At 37.6% G+C, this 9,868-nt stretch overlaps 1 pseudogene; it reads left to right on the top strand.

Moving 5' to 3' along the window:
* Nucleotides 1-7,427: 7,427 nt before the first annotated feature.
* On the top strand, nucleotides 7,428-8,744 carry LOC101351687 (olfactory receptor 143-like; annotated as a pseudogene).
* Nucleotides 8,745-9,868: the final 1,124 nt, after the last annotated feature.

Here is a 9,868-nt window from a genome sequence, read left to right on the forward strand (position 1 = left end):
AAGATCATATCATCTACAAATAGAGATACTTTGACTTCTTCCTTACCAATTTGGATGCCCTTTATTTCTTTTTCTATCCTAATTGCTCTGGCTAGGACCTCCAGCACAATGTTGAATAAGAGTGGTGACAAAGGGCATCCTTGTCTGGTTCCCATTCTCAAAGGGAATGCTTTCATTGTTAAAGTCTTTTGATGTATAAGAGTTTTTAATTTTTATGTGGTCCCATTTGTTTATTTTGTCTTTTGCTGTTTGTGCTTTTATTATTATATTAGATAATCTATTTTTTAAAACAGGCCTGCCAGCATTGTCCTTGTTTGTTATTCTAGGAATTTTATTGTTTTAGTTTGCACATTTAGGTCCTTAATCCATTTTAAATTTGTTTTTGTATATGAAGTGAAGCATGGATCTTGTTTCTTTTTTCTGCATGTGGAAATCCAATTTTTCCAGCACCATTTATTGAAGAAATTCTTTCCTTATTGAAGGATTTGGCACCCTTGTCAAAAATCAGTTGATCATATATGTGTGGGTTTATTTCTGGACTCTCAATTCTATTCCACCGGTCTATGTGTCTATTGTTATACGAGCACCAGACTGTTTTAATTACTGTAGCAATAAATAAAAAAATAAAAAACCAAACCCATTGCGTTAAAGTCAATTCTGACTCATAGCAACCCTACAGGACAGAGTAGAACTGCCCAATAGGGTTTGTTTGGAGCACCTGGTGGATTCGAACTGCCAACCTTTTGGTTAGCAACCATAGCTCTTAACCACTATGCAACCAGGGTTTCTAGTAGGTTTTAAATTCAGAAAGTGTGAGACTTCCTACTTTGTTCTTCTCTTTCAAGTTTGTTTCAGCTCTTCAGGCCTCTTGTTATTCCATGTAAAGTTGAGGATTTGTTTTTCTATTTCTGTCAAGAATGCTGTTTGAATTTTGATCAGGATTGCATTGAATCTATACATTGCTTTGGGTAGTGTTGACATCTTCAAAATATTAACTCTTCCAATCCGTGAACATGAAACATATTTACATTTTTTAAATTTTCTTCAATCTCTTTCAGCAGTGTTTTAGAGTTTTCATTGTATACATCCTTTGCATCCCTGGTTAGATTTATTCCTAGGTATTTTATTCTCTTAGATGCTATTATAAATGAAATTGTTTCCTTTATTTCCCTTTCATATTTCTCATTGCTATTGTATAGAAACCTAACTGATTTTTATTGGTTGACCTTGTACCCTGCAACTTTGCTAAATTCCTCTATTACCTCCAGAAGTTTTCTTGTTGTCTCTTTGGGATTGTCTATATATAGCATGAAACCATCCCCTAAAAAAGGCAATTTTACTTATTCTTTCCCTTTCTGAATACCTCTTATTTCTTTTTCTTATGTTATTGCTCTGGGTATGACTTTTAATGCAATACTGAACAGAAGTGGTGAGAGTGGGCCCCCTTGTTTTGTTCCCAATTTCAAGGTGAAATATTTCTGTTTTTATTAAGTATACTGTTGTCTGTTGGCTTTTCTGAAATGAAGATTTGATGAATAAATTAAATTGTGGCAATGCCTTTCATGGAATACAATGTCTGATTTTTTACCTTTTGGGAAAAAAAGGTAAAAAGGTGATGACTCTAAAAGTGCTTAATCTGATGTAGCTTGTGCTGATTCAGCCACATTCATTCTTAAGCTGAAAAAAGTACCAAGATGGGCAATATGCTGGAATACCCTTGTCCTCCAAACAGAAATCTCACACTAGCTCTGCAGTCCGAAACTCAGTGTTCGGTGAGAGTATGCTGGGTTTTTGGCACCTGCACTCTGTGACCTGCCACGTTCTCCCCTTTCTATTTGCACCTAGTTCTTATGTCTAGTTTGCACCTAGTTCTCAATCTTGTTGTTGTTATTGTTCTTAGGGGCCATCAAGTTAGTTTCAACCCATAGCTACCCTATACATAGCAGAAAAACACTGCCTGGTCCTGGGCCATCCTCAAAATCATTGCCAAGTTTGAGCCCATTGTTGCAGCCACTGTGTCAATCCATCTTATTGAAGGTCTTCTTTTTGTTCAGTCTTAGATTCCTCAAGAATAGATTTGCAATGAACACTAATTATGGAAGACCAGATGAGTGGCCGAATGACATCAAGGACATCATAAATGAAGAAAGCAAGAAGTCATTAAAAAGACAGAAGAGAAAGAAAAGACCAAAATATGTGTCAAAAGAGACTCTGAAACTTGCTCTTGAAAGTGGAGTAGCTAAAGCAAAAGGAAGAAATGATGAAATAAAAGAGATGAACAGAAGATTTCAAAGGGCGACTGGAGAAGACAAAGTAAAGTATTAAAATGTTCAAAGAGCTGGAATTAGAAAACCAAAAAGGAAGAACTTGCTCAACATTTCACAAGCTGAAGGAAGTGAATAAAAAATTCACGCCTCAAGATGCAATATTGAAGGATTCTACAGGGAAAATATTAAAGGACATGGACAGGGAAATGCCTGAAATTCAAGCTAGATTCAGAAGAGGACATAGAAGGAAGGCTACCACTGCTGATGTCAGATGGATCTTGACTGAAAGTAGAGACTACCAGAAAGATGTTTACCTGTGTGTTATTGACTATGCAAAGGCATTTGACTGTGTGGATCATAACAAATTATGGATAGCATTTCGAAGGATTAGAATTCCAGAGCACATAATTGTGCTCATGGGGAACCTGTACGTAGAGCAAGAGGCAATCATTGAAACAGAACAAGGGGATACTGCATGGTTTAAAGGCTAGAAAGTTGTGCATCAGGGTTTTATCCTTTCACCACACTTATTCAATCTGTATGTTGAGCAAATAATCCCAGAAGCTGGAGTATATGAGGAAGAAAGGGGCCTCAGGATTGGAGGAAGACTCATTAACATCCTGCGATATGCAGATAACACAGCCTTGCTTGCAGAAAGTGAAGAGGACTTGAAGCACTTTCTGATGAAGATCAAGGTCTACAGGCTTCAGTATGGATTATACGTCAACATAAAGAAAACAAAAATCCTCACAACTGGTCCAATAAGCAACATCATGATAAATGCAGAAAAGACTGAAGTTATCAAGGATTCCATTTTTCTTGGATTCACAATTAACCCCCATGAAAGCAGCAGTCAAGAAATCAAACGCTTTGCATTGGACAAATCTGTTGCAAAAACCTCTATAAACTTGTCAAAAAAAAAAAGAAAACAATGTCACTTTAAGCGCTAAGGCGCACCTGCCCTAAGCCATGGTGTTTCAATCAACTCATATGCATGCAAAAGCTGGAGAATGAACAAGGAAGACCTAAGAAGAATTGATGCCTTTGAACTGTGGTGTTGGGGAAGAATATTGAACATACCATGGCCTGCCAAAGAATGAACAAATCTGTCTTGGGAGAAGTACAGTCAGAATGCTCCTTAGTACAGTCAGAATGCTCCTTAGAAGCAAGGATGGCGTGACTTCTCACATACTTTGTCAGGAGGGACCAGTCCCTGGAGCAGGACATTAGGCTTGGTAAAGTAGATGGTCAGCAAAAAAGAGGAGGCCTCTCAACAAGATGGATTGACACTGTGGCTGCAACATTGGTTTTAAGCATTGCGATAATTGTGAGGATGGCCCACACTGGGTAGTGTTTCCTTCTGTTGTACACAGGGTGGTTATGAGTTGGAACCTACTCGACAGCACCTAACAATATCAACTGTACATTCAATGATTTTTAGTAAATATGTAGAGTTGTGCAACCATCCCTACAATCTATGTTTAGAATTTTTCCATCACCTCAAAATGGGTCCTTATGCCCATTTACAGTTAATTCCTACTCCCACTCCCAACTTAAGAGAAGCACTGATCTGCTTTCTGTCTCTAGAGATTTGACACTTTTGCACATTTTATATAAATAGAATCATATATTATGAGGTCTTTTGCTTTTGGCTTCTTTCACTTAGCATAATATCTGTTATTACCCAGTCATTTGCAATTGCAATCAGTATTTTATGTGACAACAAGTGAAAATATTTGGCAATTTTCTTATAGTCAAGTGCTTTTCACTGACTTTGCTCATGACTAATAATGATGACTTTGGGCGCTTTCACAACAGAGTTAACGTGGGACATTGGCAGTGTTCACCAGATCCTTGACTGATTATGGGACCTTCTCAGACTCTCGGTATTTCAGTTTTATTCTTGGAGGAGAAAGAATGAGAGTCTTGACTGGGGTTAGCTTAAAGAAAATTCCAAGAAGAACAAGTCTTAACTATAATCATCTAACCCATGAAACATTTCTCAAAAATAAATAAGTCAGTTTCGTGCCAAAAGAAGGACCTATTAACATTTAAACTATCACAGAATATTGACAGAACTTGGGTTGTAAAAAAAGAATTTTACTCAGTAATAAAAAGAAATGAACTATGCATACATACAACAAATTTGATGGAACTTAAAGGTATTACGCTGAATGAGAAGAGCCAGACTCCAAGTTCATATATCATATGATTCCGTTTAATTATATCCTGGAAATGACTGAATTATAGAGATGGAGCACAGATTAGTGACTAATCAGGGATGGAGATGGAGGTGGAAGGGAGTAGGTGAGACTATTGTTGTTGATAGTTGGTGTCGAGTAGATTCCATTTTCATGGTGACCCCATAAAAAGACATTATGGCGGAGTTTTTTGTGGCTTTGAAACAGATTTGTGTCTGATTATGGTGGCTGTTACAAAAAAATCTATACATGGGATCAAATTATATAAAACTATGCACACACACACACACACACACACACACACACACACATACACACAAATAAGGGCCTGTAAAACTTCTAAAAGCTGAATAGGGCCTGTAGTCTAGTTGACATTATTATACCAATGCCAATTCCTGGCATTGCTATTGTACCACAGTTATATATGGTGCTACCACTGAAGGAAGCTAGCTGAAGAGTGCAAGGCGCTTTATGTTTACGCAGCTTCCTGTGAGTTTATCATCATTTCAAAATTTAAATGTTAAGAAAAACAGGTGCCAAAAGGTGAAAACAACCTAAGTGTCCATCAACGGATAAACGGATAAACAAAATTTGGTACAAACATACAATGGAATACCACTCAGTCATAAAGAGAAATGAAGCCCTGATCCATGCTACAGCATGGAAAAAACTCGAAAATCTTACGCATGCTCAGTGAAATACGTAAACCACAAAAGGACAACTATTGTAACATCTCACTTCTATGAAATAATCAAAATAAGCAAGTGTATAGAGACTAAAGTTTATAGTGGTTAATATAAGTTCCTATAAGGGGTGGGAGAGAGGAGGAAATGAAGAACCATTGTTTCGAAAGCAGTGAATGTTTGTTTACGGCGATGGGAAATTTGGCAACAATTATGCTGATAGTTGCACAACATGATTGATGTAATTGATATCACTTAATTGTACACCTGATAAATGTTGAATTGGTAAATGTTGTGTTGTATATATATTTACAACAATAAAAAAACTGATGCCTTTTCACAAACACAAGTTAATACATACCTGGGATTTCTAAAATCGTATATTTTCTTGAAATGGAGGCCATTAACAGTGATTTTTCTTATACATTTGATTTTAATCTGTTAAAAGCAAAGACCTATTAAGTCAGAACAACCCCCCAAAATTAAATTTTCATAAAATAAAGGAACATTATTCTACTAAACAATTTTTAAAAGAATGATAACTTCTGTAATCAATTAAAAAGCATCCTTTTTCTTTAGGTCTATAAATATGCATAACTAAACACTGATTATTTAAAGGGCTTCAAAATATTACCAAACAAACATTATAAATAAACTGTATAAAAATATACATCAATCCTTTCTAAAACTACCTATGCTACCTAGGTGAAATTTTCAATAACGTTAATTCTATTGACATCCTTATCTAGGACAACAGGGCTTCTTTCTCCTCTGCCCTGAGGGTTATATAATCCCTTGAGGGAAGTTAACATTGACTATCACAATTTAGGGTGCAAACACAAACACCATAATTTCTTCCCTGCAGAACTTATCATGAGGTGGAGGTCCTGAGGGAGAGCTATGTCTGGATTTCTAACCAGGTAAAAAGAATTATAAGCTCTAGGTGAATGCCATGTGCTCTGTGGCATGGTGGCTCTGGTGTCAAGTGTGTGATTTCCCTGCACATACACTCTTGCCAAATTTACAACTACAGCTTTGATATATATCTTGGAATGACTCTTGGAACAGTCAGGTTGTGAGATCTGTGCTGTGATCCTCTTACCAGTAAAGGGGGAAGAAGATTCTGTAACTACATCTGGTCAGCACTGGTATCTCCAAAGCCAATTCTTCCTCCAGGACAATGGAGGTGAAACACACATAAAGAGTCAGCACTGATGTCTTCAGTGGAGGAAGGGTGAGTTAATGAAGCTTTCATCGTTCTCACTCACTCTCTATGTTGCTGAAAAAGGAGGAAATATATTGCATAGCAAGACACTCATGAGGCATACAGTGCTGACTCTACTGCCTGCACTATTCTCAACTAATTCTGTGTTGGCTTCATCCTCACTCTCTTAGTAAGACAACAATAGCAGCTCGAAGTGGCACATCCTGTAGAAAGCAACATCGGAGGAAGAAGAGCTGTGTCTCTTTCCTAAATTTATTTATTGAAGTATAATATTCATAGAGAAGTCTTTACATATAATAAGTGTATGGCTTGATGAATTTTAACAAACTTGACTACTTATGTAACCAACACCCAGATTAATTGTGTTTGTCTTTCATGCTCTCCTAGAGAAGCTAAGAAAGCACATCCACCTTCCTTTCTTCATAGTCTGTCCAGCTGGGATGGAACAAAAGAGGAGAATGTGTAGAAACACTGAGGTGTAAGTTTGATTATAAATATTTAGCTACTAAGTGTCTCCTCAATATGTGGCACCCTTTGTTGACTTCAAGGATTGTTTTAGAAAGACATCTGAATATCCTACAGACAGTGAGGGGACTCCTTTCCAGGAAGGAGAACATCAATACGATCTCTTCTCTAGTGAAGTTCTCTCTTCATTGCTGGTCATCACAGGGGAGTTGAGGCGTTGAATATAGTAATGGAAACATTAGTAAGAGTAGAAGTAAAGGGTCAGATGAATGAGAGGGACAGATGGGAGAGGCTTTCCCATTCTCCATGCTCATAAGTGGGTAGACTTGTACCTCGGCTATTCCATCCTTCTATCTTCTGGTAAAGACAGGAGGAATTGTTCATCACGAGTTAGCTCATACAGAAAAGATAGGGTGATTGAATTGTTGAGGGATGTGTGTGCCAGTACATTCAGACTCCACGAAAGAAAGGAAGACTTACTTGAATTTTGCCAATCAGTGTCCCTTTTAATGAGTGAGTACATATAAGGAGAGAGCTGGATTGTCTACTAGTGGAATTATCTTATTTCCTCACAGATTTCCCAAAAATGAGAATGCTGGCTAGAAATGACTCCTCAGTGACTGAATTTATTCTTGCTAGATGAACAGATCATCCAGAGCTCCAGCAACGTCTCTTTTGTTTGCTTCAAATGATCTACTTGGTCATTATGGTGGGCATTCTTGGCTTGATCTTTTTTATTGGGATAAATTTTCACCTTCACACCCCCATGTGCTATTTCCTCTTCAATCTATCCTTCATTGATCTCTGTTACCACAGGAATCAGGATCCTTAGATGCTTTGCTATGTGTCTTGGGACAATTCTGAGCTTGTAAACCAGCAACTCCAACTCTCCCTCTGGAGACAGAGATCAAGAGTTCATTGCTAATGTCACCTTGTACCTCTGTTCCCACAGATCACACTGGTGAAGTGAATGGCTATGAGAAATGACTCTTCAGTGATTGAGTTTATCCTTATGGGATTAACAGAGAAACCTGAGCTCCAGCCACCCCTGTTTCTTCTGTTGTTGGTGAACTATGTGGTCACTGTGATGGGGAATTTAAGCTTAATTAATCTGATTTGTCTGAATTCTCACCTTCACACTCCCATGTACTTTTTCCTCTTCAATCTGTCCTTCATTGATCTCTGCTATTCATTTGTCATTATTCCCAAAATGCTGATGAGCTTTCTTTCAGAGAGGAACATTATCTCCTTTGCAGGATGCATGACTCAGCTATTTTTCTACTGTTTCTTTGTCAGCTCTGAGTGCTATGTGTTGACAGCCATGGCCTGTGATCGCTATGTGACCATCTGCAAGCCCCTGCTGTACACGGTCACCATGTCCCCTAGGGTCTGTTCCCTGTTGATGTCTGGTTCATAGATGATGGGGTTTTCTGGTGCCATGGTGCTCACAAGATGTATGATCAGGTTGATCTTTTGTGACTCCAACATCATCAACCATTACATGTGTGACTTTTTCCCCCTCCTCCAGCTCTCCTGCAGCAGCACTTATGCAAATGAACTTGTAGTTTCCATTATTGTAGGCACAGTTGTCATTGTGTCTAGCATCGTTATCATTCTGTCTTATGCTTTGATTCTTTTCAATGTCCTTCACATGTCATCATCTAAAGATTGGTTCAAAGCCTTGAGCACATGTGGCTCCCACATAATAACTGTTGGTCTCTTCTGTGGATTTGGAATGCTCACTCATGTCAAGCCATCATTTGCTGGGTCTGTGGACCAGGGAAAATCTTTCTTAGTGTTTTATACCAATGTGGTACCCATGCTGAATCCTCTCATCTATGGCCTCAGGAACAAGGATGTCAAACTTGCTCTGAAGAAAAGTCTGAAGAGAATTACAAACTGAGCACAAGTAGAAGTACTACCCAAGTCCCTTCCTCCATTACTACTCCTCCTTATCCTCTTCCTTGTATTTTTCTTTCTTTCTAAAGTATACCTGAAGGAATTTTTACTTTAATGTCTTTTCTCACCATGCACCATAACCATGTTGACCTATTCTTGGACTCCAGGGTCATCCCAGTCCCAAGGTGGCCCATCCTAATTGTTATTCCTTGTATCAGATGGAGACACTTGGCTGATTTTCTTTCCATGTAAAGATAACACTGTCTATTATTTATATGTGTGTGTATGTCTTTCCCACCCAAGGGGAGCTGTCGAGTGAGATGCTGTGTGACCAGTTCATCTCTTTCTTGGTTTCTCTGAAACAATTGTATTGCCTTTCCTGTTTCAAGGCTTTATTACTTAAGATTGCATTAAGAAGAGAAGGAAGTGACAAAAATGGTAGACATGGTGCAACTGTAAAAATTTCCAGAATTTTTCAGGGTTCTTTTAGTAATAGTTTTTGTTCTGGATTTTCAGCCACACATCTGCAATGTTACTAAATAACTTGTTAAATCACGTTTCTATTATCCTTGAGGATGTGTGAGGATAGCTGAGGGTCGCCACTTCTACTCACCTTTCACAAACCACACTTATGCTGAAAATCATAGGAAGTTCTTTTGAATGCCTCTATTTTATTGCATTGGTCAAATGATGTTTTAGCGTAAACAGAAATAAAATTGTCATTAACGTGTACTTCTACCAGTGAAACGAATGTTGTTTTCCACATTACATATTTTCTTGTTCTCCACAAATATTCTGGGATTCCTATGCATTGTAATTAAAATTACACAGCAATATTTTTGGCTATGGAATGGATTGCCCAGTGTAATGTCAAGATTCTTCACCTGTTCAACAGTGTAACAAGGGTTCCCCTTTACAAAACAAGGCCTGTTTGATATATATATATATATATATATATGTGTGTGTGTGTATATATATACGTATATATATATGTATATATACGTATATATATATGTATATATATGTATATATATATGTATGTATATGTATAATGGCAAAAACCTTGTCATATTGGGATTTATTCTTTCAATATGTAAGTTTGACTTCTTCCTTTCTCTTTTCGAAAAA

This window comes from Trichechus manatus, unplaced genomic scaffold (assembly GCF_000243295.1).
Source record: "Trichechus manatus latirostris isolate Lorelei unplaced genomic scaffold, TriManLat1.0 scaffold00064, whole genome shotgun sequence".
Classification (NCBI taxonomy): Eukaryota; Metazoa; Chordata; class Mammalia; order Sirenia; family Trichechidae; genus Trichechus; species Trichechus manatus.